The following is a 6,497-nucleotide window of genomic DNA, read 5'->3' on the forward strand; positions in this document are numbered from 1 at the left end:
AGAGAGCAAGTGAGAGAGAGAAGCAAATGGTATTACTGATGACCTAATCCTCCGCCTCGCAGAGAGAGAAAGAGGGAAGAAAGCCTCTTGCGATCGTGGAGGAGAAACTTGCCTTGTAAACTTGTCTCTGGTTTGAAACAGAAACAAGAATGTGTGCGGCTGATACAGAGACACCACTGGAAGCGGGGAAGAGCTTAGCAAACCTGAGATTTTCCTTTTTTAGAGCAGCAGAGGGTATTACAGCTGTGACCTGTCTGCAAAACAAAACAAAACAAAAAAAATAACCCTGTTGAGGAAAGCAATGAGCTGGGCGAACTTCCCTTTAGCCATACTGTAATCGCTTATTGGTATGTCTTCCTTTCCTCCCCACCCCACCCCCCGGCCACCAATCCCTAGCATCATGTATATAAAATATACACCTTTAGATATTGCTGGCTATAGACTGAAAAGTTGAAGGTGCTGTGAAAGAGGCATTGTTGCCAACAGCATGTACAATCAGCCCACATTTGGTAAGCCAGCTTTGTACTTTTGTGTCGCACGTTAAAAGCCTGTAAAAGCTGCTTGACCAAATGTGGCAGCGGGATAAAAGAAAGGTGTCTATGCGTCCTCACCGCTGTTCATGGTAGCTGTTTCGTATCACTTTCAGCCCTCTTTCCCTAACCTTTCCCCTTTCTGCGCTAGGTTGTAGGACAGTTAAACTATGGTTGAACTCTCACAAGATGTAGCAATGGGTGCCGGCTCAGATGGCATTAAAAGGTTAGACAAATTCATGGAGGGTATATAAAGCCATCAGTGCCACTGTCAAAAGCAGCATGCCTCTGGGTACCAGTTGCTGGGTAGGAATCACAAGGAGAGAGAGTGCTATTGCCCTTGTCCCCTGCTCATAGGCATCTGGTTGGCTGCTGGGAGGAGAAGATGCTGGACTGATCGGTCCTTTCGACTGACCCAAAACACTTCTTATGCCCTCCTAACTACAAACACTAACTACAAGGGTGAGACTGCTCCCCAATTTTGAAGAAACAGAATTGCCCATGCCCAAATTTGGGAGTTGCTATATGAAATTTTATTTAAATAATGTAGTAAGCTGTTATTCTTGAGTCATTTGCCATGCACCTGTAGCAGTTTTCTCCATGCCAGGAGAAAATGAAGGGGATTGTGTTGATGTAGGCAAGGACAGCCTAACTGCATGGTGAACAGTGTACATCATATGAGATAATGGCCACCATAGCAGAAAAACTTCATTTGGCTTCCACGTGGATGCTGTAGCATATAGGCCTTACCTGAGTATCTTCAAGATAGGTTTTCATGCCCTGCTGGATCTGTGTACATTCAGTGGCAAGCCTAGGTGTGGAATGGACCAAAATGTGATGGTTAAAAGCAATTACTGCAGGAGCCCAGGAACTGTCTCCCGTAGAGGTGATATGTTTGCTCCATGAAACATGTGATTTTCACTATTCCTACTCCTTCTATAGCCAAGAACGAGGTGTTCTAGACCTGGAGAGCTCCAATTGTCCTTCAGAACCTCTCTAAATCAATAAAGAATCTTATTTCAGTCTCCCCAAAGACAAAAAGAAAAGTCTGGGTGACTCACCTGGCAATGCAGATTCTCATGCCCAGGCTGATGGAAGCGAAGGGAGCAAGGAGAGTGCTTGCACTACCTCAGAGCAGGTTCACGGGGGAGTGACACAGAAGTAAAGAAAAACTGTGCTGTGGAAATTATTGGGTTGCTGTGGCATCATTGATGTATGCAATAAAAATGGAAATATTAACAAAGGAACCACATGAAATTGGCGGAGGAAGAGAAAACTTGTGCTTTCTCTGTCAGCCTGGCAGCGTTTCCCATTTACTCTGCACCCAGTGCCCTCCCACCACTAGTTTCGGAAGCAGTGCACAAGTAACAAGAACCACAACCCCCATCTGTCTGGTAGTTTCTTGAGAAATACTGTGTTTGGATGTGTATCCCCCCTAAACAAGCTTCAATCCAATTTGGAAATGTAAGCCCATGCAGGGGTGTAGTAAGGGACCGCCCCATATTCCATAATGGAGGGGGTGACAAATTATCAAGGAACAATTACTGCCCTACTAGGGCGGTTCATAAAAAAAACTTTTTTTAAAATGCCTGCTCCAAAGGTCTTATCTTACTATACTAGGGATTATATAGCTATATATGAAATTTCATGCATATCGGTTAATATCTTGAAGGGAAAGGAGAATGTTAGCCGCTTTGAGACTCCTTCGGGTAGTGAAAAGCGGGATATCAAATCCAAACTCCTTCTTCTTCTTCTTCTTCTTCTTCTTCTCTTCTTCTTCTTCTTCTTCTTCTTCTTCTTCTTCTTCTTCTTCTTCTTCTTCCTCCACCAAAATAGCTGTTTACTTGGCTGTTTTCCTATGTCGTGAAGGCTGAAATTTCAGTTCAGTGGAGCACTTACTGTTCCCAACCCTAACCCTGCGGAAAGCCATCTAATTAGACTTTAATTTGATTCTGAGATGTTTTTAGGAGGTGATTTAATTATTGTTTGATTTTATACCAATGTTATATATCTGATGTTAGCCACCCTGAGCCCGACTTTGGCCGGGGAGGGCGGGATATATATAAAAGTTTTTATTATTATTACTTGTTATTATTCCTTTGTAAGAAAATATGAAATAACGTAAAACCATTTTTGCGGGGGGGGGGATCAATGGGGGGGGGGTTGACAAGAAATTTTCCGCACCGGGTACCACCTGACCTTCCTACGCCTCTGAGCCCATGGATACTTCCATCCCCCCTTTCTACTCGATGGTGTGGGCCAACAGTGGAGGATTGGGATGTGCAAATGCAATTTGACATGCCGCGTTCGAGGGGCATGGAATAACCTCGCTGTGTTTTAAGCTGGTAACGTATAAACGGCCTAAGAATCGCATTATGGGGCCACAAGCAGATGCATGAATAGATTCAAACGGAGGTGGGGGGTTTTTCCCCTGTGGACCAGCATTCCTAGATGAGACACAACCAACCCAAGACGACACATGACCAGCCCAAGTCGCCACCACTACAGAAAACATGGTGGGATACATAGACACTATCCAAATAGAATACTGCTTTGCAAAAACAAGGGCACAAGCTTGGTGGTAAGACTAGGCTCTCCCATGGTGCTCATGGCAGGAGAACCCCATGTGTGAAGTGGCTCATAACAGTCACAGGAAACAAAGACCCACAAGTGAGATCGGTGGGTGCTGCTATCCCTTCTGCTTTCTGACTTCAAAGGGGGTGGGGGATTAAATCGGGGGGCATCTCTGTAGAATGGGAATGGCCCGGTTTCAAGGGACACCATCTTTTTTACATACTGACCTAGCTGGCAGCAAAGAGAGAAAATGTATACATCTAAGTCTGAAACCTGAAGTGTTCTGCGAGGGAAAACGAATATGTTTTAGCCTTAAAGGGATCACAGACTGCAATTATATAATTCTTGTCAACTGATGTTAAAGATAGGCTGGAAAGAATGTATGCTGAGGCCCCGTAATAAAATGAGCTCCTTTACTCCTTTCAAATGTTTGTAAGCCTTGGAGGTTATCCAAAGGTCAAATACAGGAAAAGTCTTGGTGAACAGAAAACATAATCAAGAGCTTGCTTTTTTCTTTCTTTCTTTTTTTAAAAAATACTGGCCCTTTCTGTAATAAAATAAAATCATTTGTTAAAAAAAAGAGGGGGGTTGGACTGGCTGTGTCTGCTTAGATCTAAGGCCAGAGGGGCTGAGTTTTAATCAAATGCTGCTGTTCCGCCTTCCTCCCTTGCCCCCCAACTGTGCCTGCCAGTTAACATAGACAGAGCCCACTCTAACCACATCAGGGGTTGGTATATCAGGGGAAGAATGACTTCAGTCGCAGCTGGGCAAATGGTTCTATAAAGATGAGTGCAAGGTTCTCCCTCTCCTGGGCTTCACTGAAAGAACAGAGCCAGGGGCTCCATAAGTATGCAAAGACACAGATTTTCCTAAGTCAGTAATAGAGCTAGTAAGAATGCTTTGGGGTCTGCCCCACCAACCTGCCTGCCCTCAGTCAGCCCCGACCTACAACTAATCTGGTGGGTGGCACTGCCTGCCAGTTGTCTCTTTCTTAATCTCAGTGTTGCCCTTGTAGAACTCAGCAGGAAGGATTGGGATAAAACCAGAACTGGTTGGGTCTGCCTGTCATGGGCTCTAGCACCACCTAATGTTGGGCTCCCTGACTTTCGCCCTACCATTCTCAATGGGTGTCAGCCACCACTGGGTCTGTAGGCTTGTTTATAAGTAGGAGGGGCTTTAGTTGTTGGAGGTGGACACAATCTGTGAAGACTGTCAATATGGATAGCAGAGAATGCCCAGGCATCAGCTATACTTTTTTTCCTTCTTTTTTTTGCTCATTTCCTCATAGTTTCCAATACTGAACCCTATGTTCTTCTGCACCTGCTACAAATGATGAACTGGCTGCCATATGCATTGATCTCATTTACCCCCAAAAGAAGCAGAAAAGTCAAAGAACCCTAATTATCCAGAGGCTCTTACACAAAATTTACTCATGGCAAGTCTTTGACTAATGTCTTAATCCTGTAAGCCAACCTTTGGCAACCTGGTACCCTCCAGATATTTTGGACTACAACTCAGAGAAGCCTGGCTAGGGTTGATGGAAATTATATTCCGAAGCATCAAGAGGGTACCAGGTTGAAGAAGGCTGCTGTAAAGTAGCCAACGAATGAAGTCAATTATGAAATTATCCTGTTTAGGAAAGCTCATCTTAAAAGCAAGCCCTGTACTCCTTTTCTATTGAAAATAAGAAGTCCCAAAACGCTTTACCAAGCACATTGTTGGAATTGATCTCGGCAATGAAATATAGAGGCATGCCTTGGGTAGAACAGGGCAGCTGCTTTATATCTGCCCCAAACAGAAATCTTGGGACAGTCCTACCTTTGCCATTTGCATAACACATTCTCAGTGTTCACACATTAAGGGATACCCACTGGGTATTTGTACAACACACCATAACATATTAATAAATAATCTCTCAGAGTCATTAAGGCACCAGGCATTACCTCTCACTAGGCAAGGGTGTTAATCCAGCACCGAATGAAAGGGAAGTGCAGTACATTATCACTTTACTAAAAAAAATGAGATTTTCCGTTGATGTTTCCCATCTGGCTTTCTTTAACAGGGGAAGCCTGGCCTGAAGGGCTAAATTTGGTGGGAATCCATGAAAGAGACCTCTACTGGAGATGCTAGTGAGGTTGGAGCTTTGTTCTGTTATCTGAAGCTCAAGGGAAGAGGAGGGAGAGTGAGGAATGCTCCAAGCCCACCATCTCTAAAAAGGCAACAGTCCTTGCCTAACAAAATCTGTAATTAATGTTCTTTGAGGCCATTTCTATGCGAGCTGCAAACTGAAACCAAAAAGGATGCATATGGCTTGGACTTCCTTAGCCAAGACGTTAGGCTTCTGATCAATGCTGTTTTGCACCACCCCAATCTCGTATTCCAGGGGGTTCCAGGCACTCAACCAGGGTTCGGCTTCCATGGAATGAGGGATAGCAGAAACGGTGGTGTCTTTATGATACTGTATATGGTTTATTTACACAAATACACAACCTGAGCTTATGATGGAGGCGCTTACAGCATTAACACCTCACAAAGGTCTTGGTTCTCCCAGAGCCACAGACTTGGATTCCAGCAGAAATCAGGCATGGTTCTCTCTCCCAGCTGCCCAGCCTTGCTTCTTGCTTCTACCTCTCTCACATCAACTCTGCCTTTGTCTTCCTAACTATCAGTGAGTTGAAGGAGGGAGGCTCACCCATTTTCCATCAGGCACACAGTCTCTTCCTTTGTTACCCTAATGGCCCATACTTAGAGGGCCATTTTCTCACCAGGAAGCTAGCCTGGCTGTTCCAGGAATTGAATCCATGCTGGATCCAGGAATTAGAAGGGGCCCAGGCATACAGCCTATTACCACCACAAACTCATATCAATATATTAGATCAGTGCATTAGGTTAACTTTCTTGGGGCCAAGGGCAGCACTGGCCCATGATCAACACCCTGAGGCATACTTGCAAAAGCGGGTGGGGTGAGAACTACAGTTCTTGAGGCTACCTCGGAAAAGCCTTATTCTTCACTATTTTAACTTTTTTTATTTTAAAAAAATCATTCAATATTCATTGTTAAATTCAGGTGCCTCTCTTTCTCTGTGTGTCTCTTAGAAGGACAGACTTTGAGAAGGTGTCAATTTGCAAAAACCTTTTGGCCTCACAGCAATGGACCTGCAAGAGTAGTCAGTAAAATGTATTTGTTAAATTAAAAAAAACAGACTAATGGTGGCAAGGTCTTCCAGGGCCAACTAAATCACCTCTTAACATCACAGAGGGGGACTAGCTTTTCTTTTAATTAAAAAAAAAGTTCGATTTAATTAAAATATATTTTAACATAATGGCATCACAGCAGGTGACCCATGGGAGAAGTCTTTAAAAAAACCCACTATATTTTTAATAAGTTAAAAA

This window comes from Lacerta agilis, chromosome 2, assembly GCF_009819535.1.
Source record: "Lacerta agilis isolate rLacAgi1 chromosome 2, rLacAgi1.pri, whole genome shotgun sequence".
In the NCBI taxonomy this organism is placed as follows: domain Eukaryota; kingdom Metazoa; phylum Chordata; class Lepidosauria; order Squamata; family Lacertidae; genus Lacerta; species Lacerta agilis.